The sequence below is a fragment of the Natator depressus genome, chromosome 1 (genome assembly GCF_965152275.1).
Source record: "Natator depressus isolate rNatDep1 chromosome 1, rNatDep2.hap1, whole genome shotgun sequence".
Lineage (NCBI taxonomy): Eukaryota > Metazoa > Chordata > Testudines > Cheloniidae > Natator > Natator depressus.
Genome location: NC_134234.1, coordinates 3,488,599 through 3,506,524, shown reverse-complemented (window position 1 = coordinate 3,506,524; position 17,926 = coordinate 3,488,599). Strand labels below are relative to the sequence as shown.

The window sequence follows — 17,926 nt, the reverse complement described above, 5'->3', positions numbered from 1 at the left end:
TTGCTGAGGTAAAGCAATCGCACCTGGATGAGCCATGACATGGAAGATTAGAATCATAGAATATCAGGGTTGGAAGGGACGTCAGAAGGTCATCTAGTCCAACCCCCTGCTCAAAGCAGGACCAATCCCCAATTTTTGCCCCCAATCCCTAAATGGCCCCCTCAAGGATTGAACTCACAACCCTGGGTTTAGCAGGCCAATGCTCAAACCACTGAGCTATCCCTCCCCCCACGAAAGGTAACTAAAGCAAGGGGACCGACGAGAATGGGATTCGAACCCACGCGTGCAGAGCACAATGGATTAGCAGTCCATCACCTTAACCACTCGGCCACCTCGTCTTGAAGGCCTGGAAGAGACCTCAGGGGGTCATCTAGTCCAACCCCCTGCTCAAAACAGGACCAATCCCCAACTAAATCATCCCAGCCAGGGCTTTGTCAAGCCTGGCCGTAAAAACCTCTAAGGACGGAGATTGCACCACCTCCCTAGGTAACGCATTCCAGTGCTTCACCACCCTCCTAGTGAAATAGTGTTTCCCAATATCCAACCTAGACCTCCCCCACTGCAAGTTGAGACCATTGCTCCTTGTTCTGTCATCTGGTACCACTAAGAACAGCCGAGCACCAGCCTCTTTGGAACCCCCCTTCAGGTAGTTGAAGGCTGCTATCAAATCCCCACTCACTGTTCTCTTCTGCAGACTAAATAACCCCAGTTCCCTCAGCCTCTCTTCATAAGTCATGTGTTCCAGTCCCCTCATCATTTTCTTTGCCCTCTGCTGAACTCTCCAATTTGTCCATATCCCTTCTGTAGTGGGGGGCCCAAAACTGGATGCAATACTCCAGATGTGGCCTCATTAGTGCTGAATAGAGAGGAATAATCATGTCCCTAGATCTGCTGTCAATGCTCCTACTAATGCAGCCCAATATGCCATTGGCCTTCTTGGCAACAAGGGCACACTGCTGACTCATATCCAGCTTCTCATCCACTGTAATCCCCAGGTCCCTTTCTACAGAACAGCTGCTTAGCTAGTCGGTCCCCAGCCTGTAGCGGTGCATGGGATTCTTCCATCCTAAGTGCAGGACTCTACATTTGTCCTCGTTGAACCTCATCAGATTTCTTTTGGCCCAATCCTCCAATTTGTCTAGGTCACTTTGGACCTTATCCCTACCCTCCAGCATATCTATCTCTCTCCCGCAGCTTAGTGTCATCTGCAAACTTGTTGAGGGTGCAATCCATCCCATCATCCAGATCATTCATTAAGATGTTGAAAAAAACCAGCCCCAGGAATGACCCCTGGGGCACTCCGCTTGATACCAGCTGCCTACTAGACATGGAGCCGTTGATCACTACCCGTTGAGCCTGACAATCTAGCCAGGTTTCTATCCACCTTTTTGTTCATTCATCCAGCCCATACTTTTTCTTATCTTGCCGGCATATCTGGTGTAAAGCCCAGTATCAGGAGTGAGCTTGCCCCAGGGAGAAATTCAGCCCAGCGGAGAAACAGATCCTGAGTCTGCCTTCCAGCCAGGAGCTGCATGCTGCAGGAACCCGGGGCTTTAACACCAGCTTCATGCCTCTCTGGGCCCGGGGTTTTTTGTGGCCTATGCAGCTGAGGGTGCCCTCACTTGCACCTGCCTGCTGGGGTCCCCCGGCTGTTCCCCTTCCACCAATCACATCCTCATCCTCATGCCCCCCACCCCAGGGGATGTAGCACTGGACAACACTCAGGACTCCCGGTGCCGGGGTCTATTTCCAGCTGGCAGGATCCAGCAGCCTCCTTGTGTTGGCCGGGCACTTGGATTGCGCTTGTGTGAGCAGTGGGGGGACAGGCAGCAGTCTGGGCCACGGGAGTGGGGGGCGTGGGCCTCAGGAACCCAGCCCGGGCAAGGAGAGGTCGGCATGAGGCCTGTATAAGGTGCATAGGTCTGTCCCGGCCCTCTGCATGGTTGATGGTGCATGTGTGTGTGTGTGTGGGGGGAATTCCATCCCCAGTGCTCCCAATTCATTATTGTTTATAATTAATATTAAAAGGGAGAAAGAGACAAAAGGCACGAGCCAGCAGGAAGGAGAGTGGAGGAGTGTGGCTCTGATGAGATAAGGGGGTTGCTGGTTATCTCTCCTGCGCTGACAGGCCACACAAAGGCTACATCTACACAGGGATAAAATCCCCATGGCTGGCCTGGGTCCCTGTGTAGACGTACTATCCAATCCCAGCCTGGCTGCTCTGACCACCCATGCACCCCCTCCCCCCCGCACCTTCCAGGCCTGTCTCTCCCCAAGGCACTGACCAGGGAGGTTATGTCAATGTCCCACGGGTCTCCGAGCCACAGAAAAGCTCCCTTCACATTCTCTCCAGATCACTGCGTGGGCAGCGGCCACGCCTGGGCCATTCCCTCCACAGCCCTCCTCCTCTGAGAGGTCAGGCAGCGTTCCCCCTCCTGCATGCGCCGGAGCCTGGAACGAGTTCGTTGAGCAAACCCCTATGCCGAGCTCTCCCCCGGTTCAGAGCAGGCCTGGCAGCTGGAGCCCCAGCTGGGGATGTGACGGGGAGAGGGCACTCGCTGAAGGGAGGGAACACGCTGGTGAGCAGGCCGGGGGGGCCACAACTTGGGGGCTTAGAACATGCCCTCACTGCATTACTATCAGCCAGAGGCGTTGCTGGAGGCCAGAGGGCACAGAGCATGCGGGGGCACAGCGGAGGAGGACAGTGTGGGCACTCAGCAGGTGATCTATAGGTTTGCAAGCTGTAGCGAGTCCTAATACCAAGCTCTCACGCAGCACTTTCATCAGGAGATCTCTAATTGCTTGGTATGTGCGCATATCATTATCCCTACTGTACAGATGGGGAAACTGAGGCACAGAGCAGGGGAGTGACTTGCCCAAGGTCGCCCAGCAATTCAGTGGAAGGGCTCGGCAGAGAGCCTGAGTCCCAGTCCAATGCTCTACCCTCTAGCGCACACTGCGTCCTGTGAAGCAGGGCCACCCGCTGCCAGGCCTTGTAGTGAGGATTGATATATCAGGGTGGTATCAGTACGAGGCAGTGCTAGTTTGGATGGAGAACAAAGCTAAACCACTGAGCTAAGCCAAGTGTGAATGGGAACCATTCACGCTTCAAACAGAACATAGATATCCCAAGGCTCAGAGCCTTAAGGCAAAGCTGCAGAAAATCTCTGGAGCCTGCATCCCAAGCAAGGGGAAAACATTCCTAGGGAAGGGCTGCAGATCAAGCTGGATGACCAAGCCTCTCAAAGAGGTGAGTAAGAGAAAGGAGAAAGCCTACAAGGAATGGAAGATGGGACGGATCAGCAAAGAAAGCTACCCTTGGAGGTCAGAAAGTGCAGGGGAAAAGTGAGAGCTGCCAAAAGCCAAGTAGAATGGACCTGGTAAAGGGCATTAAAACCAAACCATTTCTATAGCTATATAAATAAAAAGGAATAAAGAAGTGGGGCAGTTAAACACTGAGGGCGGGGTGGACATTAAATAGAAGCTAGGCCTGGCCCAACACCTAACTGAATACTTTGCCTCAGGTTTTAATGAGGGTCATGAGGAGCTGAGGTACAGTGGCAGGGTGGCTAATGGGAACGAGGGGTTACAGTGGACGAGAAGCTGGATATGAGTCAACAGTGTGCCCTTGTTGCCAAGAAGGCCAATGGCATTTTGGGGTGTATAAGTAGGGGCATTGCCAGAAGATCGAGGGACGTGATCGTTCCCCTCTGTTCGACATTGGTGAGGCCTCATCTGGAGTACTGTGTCCAGTTTTGGGCCCCACACTACAAGAAGGATGTGGAAAAATTAGAAAATGTCCAGAGGAGGGCAACAAAAATGGTTAGGGGGCTGGAACACATGACTTATGAGGAGAGGCTGAGGGAACTGGGATTGTTTAGTCTGCGGAAGAGAAGAATGAGGGGGGATTTGATAGCTGCTTTCAGCTACCTGAGAGGTGGTTCCAAAGAGGATGGCTCTAGACTGTTCTCAGTGGTAGCAGATGACAGAACGAGGAGTAACGGTCTCAAGTTGCAGTGGGGGAGGTCTAGGTTGGATATAAGGTTTAATTTTTTCACTAGGAGGGTGGTGAAACACTGGAATGCGTTCCCTAGGGAGGTGGTGGAATCTCCTTCCTTTGAAGTTTTTAAGGTCAGGCTTGACAAAGCCCTGGCTGGGATGATTTCGTTGGTGTTGGTCCTGCTTTGAGCAGGGGGTTGGACTACATGACCTCCTGAGGTCCCTTCCAACCCTGGTATTCTATGATTCTACCTACAAGCTCTGTTTTGGACTGTGTTCCTGTCGTCTAACAAACCTTCTGTTTTACTGGCCGGCTGAGAGTCACGGTGAATCGCAGGAAGTGAGGGGTGCAGGGCCCTGAGTCCCCCACACTCCATGACACAGTAGATCTAATCTATCAGGATGTCAGTAAGGCATGTGATACAGTTCCATATGGGAAATTATTAGTTAAATTGGAGAAGGGGGATTAATATGAGGATCAAAAGGTGGGTAAGGAAGTGGTTAAAGGGGAGACTGTAGTGGGTCGTACTGAAAGGTGAACTGTTAGGCGGGAGGAAGGTTACTAGCAGAGTTCAGCAGGACCGGTCTTGGGATCAATCTTATTTAATATTATCGTTATTGGCCTTGGCACAAAAAGTGGGAGTGTACTAATAAAATTTGCAAATGACACAAATTTGGGAGGTATTGCCAATATGGAGGAGGCCAGAATATCAATATCCTTCTTGAACTCTGGGCACCAGAACTGGAGACAGGAATCCAGCAGCGCTCGCACCAGGGCCAAATAGAGGTAAAATAACCTCTCGGCTTCTACTCAAGATTCCCCTGTTTATACATCCCAGGATCGCATTAGCCCCTTTGGCCATGGTGTCACACTGGGAGCTCCTGTTTGGCTGATTATCCACCTTGACCCCCAGATCTTTTTCAGAGTCCCTGCTTCCAGGAGCAGAGCCCTGCCTTGTAAGTACAGCCTGCATGCCTTGATCCTAGATGCATATGTAACACCGACAGACCCCAGGTGTCAGTGGGCAAGACTGAACCTGGGGGTGCATGAGCCTCTACTGCATGAGCTAAACGCCACATGGCTGACTCGTTCATCTCTCTGGTCTCGGTGCCATTACATGGGGACAGAGTACAACAGGCATGGGTTACATCTACATCTACATTTAGCTGTACTAAAACCCATAAAGTTTGCTTGTGCCCTGCTTACCGAGTGATACAGATCTCTCTGCTATCAGGGACCTGTCCTGTTCAATATTTACCACTCCCTCTGCTAACTCTATCCATGATGATTTTATGTTTTCTTCCAGGGCATTGATAAACATTTTAAATGGTGTAGGGCCAAAAAGGGATCCCTGTGGGTCTCCACAGGATTCCCAGTTTACAGTTACATTTTGAGACCTATCAGTTAGCCTGTTTTTAATCCATGTAATGTGGGACACGTTAACTTTCTCTTGTTCCATTTTTTAATCACAATGTCATGCAGTACCAAGTAAAATGCCTTACAGAAGTCTAAGTATATTACATCAATACAACATTATATTTTAGCAACCAAACTTGTTATCTCATTATAAAAAAAATATGAAGTTAGTTTGACAGGCTCTCTTGTCCATAAACCCATGCTGGCTTGCATTAATTACACTGCCTTCCTTTAATTCTTTATTAATCAAGTCCCACATCAGCTGCATCATTATCTTGTCTAGGATCAATGTCAAGCTGAGAGGCCTGTAATTATCCACGTCATCCTGTTTACCCTTTTAAAATATTGGCACATTAGCTGTCTTCCAGTATTCTGGAATTTCCCCAGTGTTCCAAAAGTTAATGAAAACCAACAGTTCAGGGATCTTCTCAGCCAGCTCTTTTAAAACTCTTGGATGCAAGTTAGATGGCACTGCTAATTTAAAAATGCCTAACTGATTTTAAAATACCTGCTGTTTAATCTAACTTTAGTAGCTGCCATTTTTTGCAACAGAGTTGCATAAAGCAGCAAGTCTGCACCATGAAGTTCTGTGGCTAGAGTCAGCTGGATGCAGGATTGAAGATGGAACCAAGGCAAGACAGGGGATTAGTGAGGAACCTGAAGACTCTGGGAGGAGCCGCCACAAGGATTGAGCAGCAGGGAGAACTATGGGGAAAAGTCCAGAATCCCAGTTCCTGTTCAGCATCCCCTGCCAGAACAATGGCTCATGCACCAGCTTCAGGGATGCTCTGCTTCTGGCAGAGCAGGTCAAGCACTCGCACCCGGATCTCCTTGATCTTCACACCGTACACAATGGGATTCAACATGGGTGGCACCAGGAGGTAGAGGTTGGCCAGGAGGATGTGGCCATGGTGGGGGATGTTACGGCCGAAGCAGTGGGTGAAGGAGAGGAAGGCCAGCATGTAGAAGCTGGTGAAGATGCAGATATGGGCCCCACAGGTGCCAAAAACCTCGAGGCAGGCGTCCCTGGAAGAGAGTATCAGCACAACCCTGAGGATCAGGACATACGACACCACGATGAAGAACTTTCTGTCAAAAAATAGAGCTCTAACGACCCACTTCTTGAGGCAGGAGTCAGCTCTTGTTCCGTGCCTGTCCCAGGCCTGGCACCTGAGTGCTGCTGGGCCCCACGCATTCCCGCAATACGAAGAACAATAGGAATAGCTTCCTGTCTCACACACGTAGTAGATGTCTCTTGGTGCCTGGGCCAACAGAGCGATAGATACAGAGGGAGAGAGAGCGCGTGAGGATCCATGGGATATAAGGGCAGGAAGCAGCATACAGGCTGTTACTGACCAGCAGCTTAGGCCTGAATACTAATGTGCATGAATCCAAGTTCCATGTCACCCACCCATCACCAGCTATTGTCTCTGCCCCGTGTCCGACAGACAAACTGTCTAAGCAAAGTAAGGTGACCAGATAGCAAATGTGAACAATCGGGGGGGAGTCTGGGGTAATCAGTGCCTACATAAGAAAAAGCCCTGAATATTGGGACTGTCCCTATCAAATCAGGACAAAGCTTCCGCGAGTTTTACAGAGAATCAACGAGCCCCGTTTTTGTATCCCTCTGACTAGGTGTCACGGAGTGTGGGGGAGTCCAGGCCCTGCACCCCTCTTCCTGGGATTCACTGAGACTCTCAGCCAGCCAGTAAAACAGGAGGTTTATTGGACAACAGGAACACAGTCCAAAACAGAGCTTGTGGGTACACCCAGGACCCCTCAGTGAAGTCCTTCTGGGGGAGCAGGGAGCTTAGACCCCAGCCCTGGGGTTCCCTGTGTTCCTCCACCCAGCCCCAAACTGAAACTAAACCCACCGAGCAGGTTCCCTGCTGCAGCCTCCCTCCACATTCCTGGGCAGAGGTGTTACCTCCCCCTCCCCCTCCTGGCTCAGGTGACAGGCTCTCAGGTCTCCCGTCCCCAGGGCACATTCCCAGGTCAACACTCCCCCCTCCCTGCTGCGACACATCGTCACATGTCTCCCCCCTTCGAGACTGAACTGAGCGGGGTCACTGTGACCAGTGACCTGGGGAAGTTCGGGGCCCCCTCTCCGGGACAGCGCATCCGCTATCAGGTTGGCACTTCCCTTCACATGGACCACGTCCATGTCGTAATCCTGCAGGAGCAGGCTCCACCTCAGGAGCTTGGCGTTGGCTCCTTTCATCTGGTGCAGCCAGGTCAGGGGAGAGTGGTCGGTGTACACGGTGAAGTGTCGCCCGAAGAGATAGGGCTCTAGTTTCTTGAGGGCCCACACCATGGCCAGGCACTCCTTCTCGATGGCCGCGTAGTGTTGCTCCCGGGGTAGCAACTTCTTGCTCAGGTACACGATGGGGTGTCTCTCCCCCTTTTCATCCTCCTGCATTAACACCGCCCCCAGTCCCGTGTCGGAGGCGTCGGTGAACACCACAAAGGGCTTGTCAAAGTCTGGGTTTGCTAGAACTGGGCCACTGACCAGAGCCTCCTTCAGCGCCCGGAAAGCCTCCTGGCACTGCTCGGTCCAGACCACCTTGTCTGGCTTCCCCTTCTTGCATAGCTCAGTGATGGGGGTGGCTATGGCGCTAAAGTGGGGCACAAATCTTCGGTAGTATCCTGCCATCCCAATAAAGGCTTGGACCTGCTTTTTGGTGTGGGGAGCGGGCCAGTCTCTGATCACCTCCACCTTGGCCGGTTCCGGCTTTAGGCGGCCGCTCCCCACCCGATGGCCCAGGTAAGATACTTCAGCCATCCCCACCTTGCACTTCTCCGCTTTGACAGTCAGCCCAGCCCCCTGGAGTCGGTCCAGCACTTGTCTAACCTGGGACACGTGGTCCTCCCAGGTCTGGCTAAAGACACAGATGTCGTCAATATACGCCACGGCAAAACTCTCCATCCCCCTCAGGAGCTGGTCCACCAGGCGCTGGAAGGTGGCCGGCGCTCCCTTGAGGCCGAAAGGCAGGGTCAGAAACTCATAGAGCCCCAGAGGGGTGATAAAGGCCGATTTCAGCCGGGCATCTGCATCCAGCGGCACTTGCCAGTAGCCCTTTGTAAGGTCCATGGTGGTAAGGTACCGAGCTCCTCCCAGCTTGTCTAGGAGCTCGTCCGGCCTGGGCATGGGGTAGGCATCCGATACAGTGATGGCATTGAGCTTCCGATAGTCCACACAGAACCGGACTGACCCATCCTTTTTGGGGACCAGCACCACCGGCGAGGCCCAAGGGCTGGCCGATGGCTGGATCACCCCCAAAGCCAGCATGTCCCGGACCTCTCTTTCCAGGTCCTGAGCAGTTTTCCCTGTGACTCGGAAGGGGGAGCATCTTATCGGCGGGTGCGACCCTGTCTGCAGCCGGTGGACAGTCAGATTAGTGCGTCCAGGCTGGTTGGAAAACAGCTGTCGGTACGGATGCAGCACCCCCCTGACCTCAGCTTGCTGGGCAGGGGTGAGCTGATCCGAGAGGGGGATTGTTTCCAGGGGGGAACCAGCTCTGGTCCCAGGGAATAGATCTACTAAAGGGTCATCTCCCTGCTCCTCCCACTGACCACACACAGCTAACACCACATTCCCCCTGGCATAATATGGCTTCATCATATTCACATGGTACACCCGGCGGTGGTGGGCCCGGTTCGACAGCTCCACCACATAGTTTACCTCATTGAGCTGCTTGACGACCTTGAACGGGCCCTCCCAGGCGGCCTGTAGTTTGTTCTTTCTCACGGGGATGAGAACCATCACCGGATCCCCGGTGGCGTAGGCACGGGCCCGCGCCGTGCGGTCATACCAGACCTTCTGCTTCCTCTGGGCTCTGGCCAGATTCTCCCTGGCCAGGCCCATGAGTTCAGCCAGTCTCTCTCGGAAGGTCAGGACATACTCCACTACTGACTCTCCATCGGGAGTGGCCTTCCCCTCCCACTCGTCTCTCATCAGGTCCAGGGGGCCCCTCACCCTCCTTCCATATAACAGTTCGAAAGGCGAAAATCCGGTAGACTCCTGGGGCACCTCCCTGTACGCGAACAGCAGGTGAGGTAAGTACTTGTCCCAATCCTGCGGGTGCTGGTTCATAAAGGTTTTCAGCATCATCTTTAGCGTCCCGTTAAACCTCTCCACCAGCCCATTGGACTGGGGGTGATACGCTGAGGCCCAGTCATGCCGGACCCCACATTTCTCCCACAAGCACCGGAGCAGGGCCGACATGAAGTTGGAGCCTTGGTCTGTCAAGACTTCCCTGGGGAACCCCACTCGGCTGAAAATGGTCAGGAGCGCATCTGCCACGGTGTCTGCTTCAATGGAAGCTAAGGGCACTGCCTCGGGGTAGCGGGTGGCGAAATCTACCACCACCAGAATGAATTTCTTCCCCGACCGGGTCGTCTTGCTGAGAGGCCCCACGATGTCCATGGCCACCTTCTGGAAAGGCTCCTCTATGATGGGCAAAGGTCTCAACGCCGCTTTCCCCTTGTCCCGGGCCTTCCCCACCCTCTGACAGGGGTCACAGGATCGGCAATACTGCCGGACGGTGGTAAAGACCCCGGGCCAGTAAAAGTTCTGTAGCAACCTCTGCCGGGTGCGCCGGATTCCCTGGTGCCCTGCGAGGGGGATGTCATGGGCCAGGGACAGGAGCTTGCGGCGGTACTTCTGGGGGACCACCAGCTGCCTCCTGATCCCACAGGACTCCCCTTCCCCTGGGGGAGCCCATTCTCGGTACAGGAACCCCTTCTCCCACAGGAACCTCTCCTGGCAGCCTCTCCTCCTGGTCCGTCCCTCACTGAGGTCGGCCAGGTCCCTGAGCTTCTGCAAGGAGGGATCTTTCCTCAACTCGGCCTGGAACTCAGCGGCTGGGGAAGGGATGGGGCCCGGTTCCCCCTCCGTGGCCAGGTCTGAGGCCGCAGCCTCTCTGAGCCGTGCCCCTCGGCGCTCCCTCCCCACCCGAGTAGGGTCTCGCGCCTCCAGTGTGGTACCCTCCCCAGGGTCAGGTCGCAGTGCCCCTCGCCGGCTCTGGCTACGGGTCACAACCAGGGCGGTCTGGGGGTCGCTTGGCCAGTCCTCTAGGTCTCCCCCCATCAAAACTTCAGTGGGCAAATGGTGGTGTACCCCCACATCCTTGGGGCCCTCCTTGGTCCCCCATTTCAGGTGTACCCTTGCCACGGGCACCTTAAATGGGGTCCCGCCCACCCCCGTCAGGGTCAGGTAGGTGTTGGGCACCACCCGATCTGGGGCCACCACCTCGGGCCGGGCCAGCGTCACCTCCGCGCCCGTATCCCAGTATCCATTGACCTTCCTCCCATCCACCTCCAGGGGAACAAGGCACTCTCTCCGGAGGGACAGCCCCGCACCCACCCTGTAAACCGAGCACCCTGAGTCCAGAGCCTCCAGCCCTCTGGCGGGGCTGGCTGGGGGTACTCTTCTCTCCTGAGCAGGTGGCAAACTGGTAGCCCCCCTTTCCTGGGTCGCCTGCCCCTCGTCCAGCTGAGTCCCTACCCAGTTAACCCTGGGTAGGTTGGGTCTGCTCAGTTTGTCCCTGAGCCCGGGGCACTGGGCCCGTACGTGGCCTCTCTGGCCACAGTGATAGCAGCTCAGGTCACGTTGGTCCCCTCGAACGGGTCGGAGGGGCCCGACACCAGGCGTTCCCCTTTGGAGGGGGTTCTCCCTATTTCCCCGCTGGGAGGCCCCATGGTGACTCTCTCTCTGCATCGGGGGGGGCCTGTTCTTTTGGGACTCCTCCCGGCTACCCCCTGACCGACTGTTCACAAACTCGTCGGCCAGCTGCCCTGCATGCTGGGGGTTCGCGAGCTTTTTGTCCACCAGCCACAGCCTCAGGTCGGAAGGGCACTGTTCATACAGGTGCTCCAGTACAAACAGGTCAAGCAGGTCCTCTTTAGTTTGGGCCCCCGCTGTCCACTTGCGGGCATATCCCTGCGTCCGGTTGACCAGTTGTAGGTAGGTGACCTCAGGCGTTTTACGCTGACTCCGGAACCTTCTCCGGTACATCTCGGGGGTCAGCCCAAACTCACGGAGCAGGGCCTGTTTGAACAGTTCATAGTCCCCTGCCTCTGCCCCTGTCATCCGGCTGTAGACCTCCACGGCTTTGGGGTCCAGTAAGGGGGTGAGGAACTGGAGCCTGTCTGCAGGGTCAACACTGTGCAGCTCGCAGGCATTCTCAAAGGCCGTCAGGAAGCTATCTATGTCCTCCCCCTCCTTCCGCTGGGCCAGGAAGCACTTATCAAAGCTCCTTGCAGTCTTGGGTCCCCCCTCACTCACCGCAGCCGGGGCCCCACTGCTCCTCAGCCTGGCCAGCTCCAGTTCATGCTGTCTTTGTTTCTCCTTCTCCTGCTGCTCATGTTGACGTTGTTTCTCCTTCTCCTCCTGCTCATGTTGACGTTGTTTCTCCTCATGTTGACGTTGTTTTTCATGATCCTCCAGCTCCCTCATTTTCATCTCCCTCTCCCATTCCAGCCGCATCCGCTCCAGGGATGGGGAGCTCCGCTGGGAGGATCCCCTGCTGGCTGCTGGGGTCAGGGGGCCCTCGGTATTCGCTGGGCTTCCCACAACCCCTCCCCCAGGCATAGGTAGGAAGGGTCTCGGGGTGTCCTGGGCAGCAGTCTGACCCCTCCCAGCCTGGTCAGGCCCCAGGGCCCACGCTGCGTCCGCCGGGCAGCTTCCCTCAGGGACAGGGATCGGGTCATCCAAGCGATCCCTCTCCTCCAGCTGGGCAATCAGCTGTTCCTTGGTGGACCTCCCGACGCGCAGCCCCCTTTGCCTGCACAGCTCCACCAGGTCGCTCTTAAGGCGTTTAGCGTACATCTCCCGGCTGGCCACTCGCAGGCCGGGCAGCTGTCCACGGTTTCCAGGAAAAGCCCCTAGTGTGCCAGTCCTTCTTGAGGTCACCACCTCTTTGCCAGGGTCGAGCTGCAGACTCCTCCGCCCCTGGGACCGCTCGCTGCAATCCCCCGGGGGACCCTGTTACTGCAAAAGTCCTTCTCTCTGGTGACACACTCCCAGGGGTTAACCGCCCCCTGGAACCGTCTCTCTCTGAATCTTCAGCACGCCTGGTCCCCGTCAATCCCCCTTCGTTTTACTGTTCCCCAGTCACTTACTGCAGGAAGCGCCGTTCACGGGGTGCAGTAGATCCCACCGCTGCCACCAGTTGTCACGGAGTGTGGGGGAGTCCAGGCCCTGCACCCCTCTTCCTGGGATTCACTGAGACTCTCAGCCAGCCAGTAAAACAGGAGGTTTATTGGACAACAGGAACACAGTCCAAAACAGAGCTTGTGGGTACACCCAGGACCCCTCAGTGAAGTCCTTCTGGGGGAGCAGGGAGCTTAGACCCCAGCCCTGGGGTTCCCTGTGTTCCTCCACCCAGCCCCAAACTGAAACTAAACCCACCGAGCAGGTTCCCTGCTGCAGCCTCCATCCACATTCCTGGGCAGAGGTGTTACCTCCCCCTCCCCCTCCTGGCTCAGGTGACAGGCTCTCAGGTCTCCCGTCCCCAGGGCACATTCCCAGGTCAACACTCCCCCCTCCCTGCTGCGACACATCGTCACACTAGGCATATGCCGTTTTGGGATCTGCCCTCAGAGCTGCTCCCACTGGAAAGCCAGGCACCCAGAGCCATCCTTAGGCATACACAGCATACCTAGGGCACCAGAGAATTTGAGGCACCCCGGGTCTTAGCGTCCACCCTCCCACCTCTTCCTATCCCTGTTCTGACCCTTCCTGCAGACTCCCACCACAACTGGCTGCTGTAGCCTGGTGAGTCTTCCTCCGGAGGGGATCTAGTACTTACAAGTGAAAAAGAATTAGCTCAACATTGAAACTGTTAAAGAGCCATTCAAGTGGTAATAAGAACAGGAGGACTTGTGGCACCGTAGAGATTAACAAATTTATTAGAGCATCAGCCTTCGTGGGCTACAGCCCACTTCATCGGATACATAGAATGGAACATATAGTAAGAGATATACACACATACAGATAAGTTGGAAGTTATCATACAAACTGTGAGAGGCTAATTAGTTAAAATGAGCTATTAGGTAATGAAGCCATTTAACAGGCATTTGCTGACCCCCAGGTATCTACTGTCAGTTTCTGAACGTACCGAGGAAAACAGTTGTGCATGACTGTTATATTTACTCAGAACATGTCAGTCTACAGGACCTTAGTTTAAAATTTGCTTTAAAACTATTTCATTAGCATGTTACTGAAGATTATAAAATCACGTCTCCAAAAAATCCTTGCATAGATTTATAGATGCACAATCAGAGGATTCATTGTCAGCCTTAAATGCTTGGATCTTCAGACATATAGATTTTTAAATAAATCCTTCAAAAGACCACCCTTATCCAAACTACACATGTGAGCCCGGGCTGCCGTCAGGCATAGGGGAACTAGTTTAATAATACTGCATAGGGCCCCATAAATCCTAAGGATGGCCCTGCAGCCTCCCCCCCGCACCCCTCTTCTAATCCTACAGTGTGCCTGCTTTTACCCCCGATGGGCCACGAGACCTCAGCGCTTAAAACTGAGACTGGCCCAGGTCTGAACGTTGCCCGTCCTGGGCCTCGGGCCAGTGTAATGTGGGGAGAAAGTTCTACATTCGGTGGGAAGGAAGGAACCCTTCCTCTGACAGATTGCGTCTTAGATGGTGGTGGTTGTTGGAAGCTGCTCAGAGGTTTGGGGTCTAGAAGGAGCCCTGGCAGAAACGGATTGGCATGAGTAGGCCCGGGCAGGTAGCCACATGGCTCTGCAGGTCATCACATGAGCAGCACCACCCCGAAGCATACCCATCCTGTGTTCTACCAAAACCTCCACTCTGCTCCTATTCCCTGGGATAGAGTAGCAGGCTGTAAGGATCAGCACACAGCCGTCCCCCGCCCCATGCACAAGCAGCTGCAGGGGCGGGCGCAGCCCTTGCCAACTTCAGGGGTTATGTCAGACGAGTTAAGTGCTTGTGAAAGGTGCTGGCTCAACAGCTGTGGAGATTTAAGTCGTCCCGTGCCTGGTCTCAGCCACGGCCCCACGCCCCCCCCCTCCCCCGCACATGGAATACCCACCACAGTAATCAGTGCACACTTGCAAACCGTGTCACTGCCTAAAGGTCCCCTTGCGTGTCCCCTGCACTGATCCCCAAGGAGCACGAACGGAGCTACACCCGGGCACAGGGAGGTGCAAATACCGCTACGGGGTTAGAATCCCCTGGGCCTGCGAGCGCCCCGGCCTTGGGTTTGCCACCCTCTCTCCAAGCTGCAAAGCCTGTCTCCTGGCTCAGGGTGGGCAGAGGGGCAGAGACTATAAGTTAGGGAAGTCATTACTACTGGGGCAGATAATTATTAACTAATTTGACTGGGCATCAATTATTGATTTATATTATAGAACCATAGAAGTGTAGGACAGGAAGGGACCTCTTTAGGTCATCTAGTCCAGCCCCAGGGACTGAGGCAGGACTAAATAGACCATCCCTAACAGTTGTTTGTCTAACCTGTTCTTTAAAAACTCTAGTGACAGCGATTCCACAACCTCCCCGGGTAACTTGTTCCACTGCTTAACCACCCTGACAGTTGGCAAGTTTTTCCTAATGTACGACCTAAACCGCCCTTGCTACAATTTAAGCCCTTTGCTTCTTGTCCTGTCCTCAGTGAACAATTTATCACCCTCCTCTTTATAGCCACCTTTTACATACTTGAAGACTATCATCATGTCCCTCTTCAGTCTTTTCTTCTCCAGACTAAACAAACCCAATTTTTTCAATCTTCCCTCACAGGTCATGTTTTCTAGACCTTTAAGCATTTTTGTTGCTCTTCTCTGGACTTTCTCCATTTTCTCCACATCTTTTCTGAAATGTGGCACCCAGAACTGGACACCATGCTCCAGCTGAGACCTAATCAGCGCAGGGTAGAGCAGAAGAATTACTTCTCGTGTCTTCCTTTCAACACTCCTGCAAATAATAAACCCCCAATGGTGTTCACTTTTTTTTTTGCAACAGAGTTACACTATTGACTAATATTTAGCTTGTGGTCCACTATGACCCCCAGATCCCTTTCCGCAGCACTCCTTCCCAGGCAGTCATTGCCCATTTTGAATGCGTGCAACTGATTTTCCTTCCTAAGTGGAGTACTTGGCATTTGTCCAAAGTTCATCCTATTTACTTCAGACCATTTCTCCAGTTTGTCCAGATCATTTTGAATTTTAATCCTATATTCCAAAGCACTTGCAACCCCTCCCAGCTTGGTATCGTCCGCAAACTTTATAAGTGTACCCTCTATGCCATTATCTACATCATTGATGAAGATATTGAACAGAACCGGACACAGAACTGATCAGTGCGGGACCCCACTCGTTATGCCCTTCCAGCATGACGGTGAACCACTGATAACTACTCTCTGGGAAAAACAACAAGGAGTCTGGTGGCACCTTAAAGACTAACAGATTTATTTGGGCATAAGCTTTCATGGGTAAAAAGTAAGGTAAGGTGCCACCGGACTCCTCGTTGTTTTCGTGGATACAGACTAACACCGCTCCACCTCTGATACTCTCTGGGAACGGTTTTCCAACCAGTTTTGCACCCACCTTATAGTAGCTCCATCTAAGTTATATTTCCCGAGTTTATGAGGCGGTCATGCAAGACACTACTGCTGCCCTAATCCAAAAAGCTTCTTAACCTGTCAAAGAAAGCTATCAGGTTGGTTTGACATGATTTGTTATGGAAATATCCATGCTGTTACATATCCCCTTATTATCTTCTAGGTGTTTGCAAACTGACAGCTTAACTATTTGTTCCATTATCTTCAAGGTACGGAAGTTAAACTGACTGGTCTGTAATTCCCTGGGTTGTTCTTATTCCCCTTTTTGTAGATGGGCACTATGTTTGCCCTTTCCCAGTCTCTGGGATCTCTCCTGTCCTCCACAAGTTCTCAAAGATAATAACTAATGGCTCAGAGTCAGCCAGTTCCTGGAGTATTCTAGGATGTATTTCATCAGGCCCTGCTGACTTGGAGACATCTAAGTAATTCTTACACTCACAGGGGTTTCCCCGCAAATCGCACTCACAGGGGATCCCCCATCACTCTTGCCAGGGCTGGCTGAATGTCTACAACACTAAGCCACGCACAAGACCCACTGCAGCCACTACCCGCTGTGGTGATGCCCAGCGCTGCCCGTACACCAGGCCAAGTACCGAGCTGGGGGCTCACGGACTGGCCAATTGAGACCCAGCATGCGGCGGTCGGGCGGCACAGGGGTTGAAGGAGTGAGCGGATTTGCATGGGGAACGGTGTAAGGAACGAGGAGAGGCAGAGGAGGGCCCGGCAGCTGCTGGCCTGGGAATGTTCAGAGCCAGGAAAAGAGGCAGGATAGTGCTCTAAAGCAGTGGTTCTCAACCAGAGGTCTGGGGCCAACTGGCGGGGGGGGGGGCCGCAAGCAGGTTTCAGGGGGTCCACCAGAATAAACCAGAGAGGAGGGGCAGTGTTAGACTCACTAGGGCCTGGGGCTGAAGCTGAAGCCCGAGCCCCACTGCCCTGGACTGAAGCCGAAGCTCGAGCAACTTAGCTGTGTGGGCCCCCTGTCGTGTGGGGCCCCGGGCAATTGCCCTGCTTGCTACCCTCTAACGCCAGCCCTGGCTTTTAATCCACTGGATATGCTGAAAAAGAGATGTTGTGGCACGGGTGGGCCATGGAGTTTTTATAGCACTGGGGGCTGGGGGGGGTGTTAAAAGGAAAAAGATTGAGAACCCCTGTGCTCAAGTCAGGCCGGGCTTCCTGAAGGAAGCGTAAGGAGCTGCAGGGCCCAGGCTCAGAGAACCAGGCTGCACGCACCTGGGGCACGGCCCAGCCAGGGCAGGCCGGAGCGAGGCATTCCTCAAGGGCAGGTGCTCCTGGGCAGGCGCTGCACCATGCTTTACCCTGGGAGAGGTGCCATCCGTACAGAGCCCGGCCCCCATGCAGCGCTTGGGTACCTACGAAAGGGGCCCGAGGCCTGAGAGCACTCCACTCTGGCCATCCGTGAGGCTGCTGCATGGGCCGAATCAGCCCCCGGCCAGCCCCCTGCACTGCACTGACTGCTCACACTGCACGAGCGGGGTGACTTACCCTCTCCTAGCATGCTCAGCCCTCACCATGGCACGTGAACGCAGCCAGTTAACCCATTCACCTCCCTCACCCCGCCCAAGGTAAGGCGCAGTGATATTCTCTGTTAAGGAGGGGGAAACTGAGGCAGACGGGGCTGAAGGCACCCCGCACAGAAGCTGGTGCAGTTCCAGAGCCAGCATCAGGCTGATCCCCCAGTGGTTACACAGCAGTGGAAGTGACATGCAGGGGACCAGCAGGTGTGAGTGGCGAGGGGGCAAATAGCCCAACTCGCAGCAGCTGTAAGGGTGTGCAGAACGAGGGCAGCTACACGCTGATGAGGGCTTTTCTCTATCCGCACCCTCCTAAGCGCTGCTTCCCCTCCCCACCCCACTCACCTCCTGACACCCCAGGGAGCTTTCTTAGGAG

The 17,926-nt window shown here is 54.2% G+C and overlaps 1 non-coding gene across 1 annotated transcript; it reads right to left on the bottom strand.

The window, feature by feature from the left end:
* Positions 1–256: 256 nt before the first annotated feature.
* Positions 257–338, bottom strand: TRNAS-GCU (transfer RNA serine (anticodon GCU)). The gene has a single exon. It is a non-coding gene; the product is annotated as a tRNA-Ser (tRNA).
* Positions 339–17,926: the final 17,588 nt, after the last annotated feature.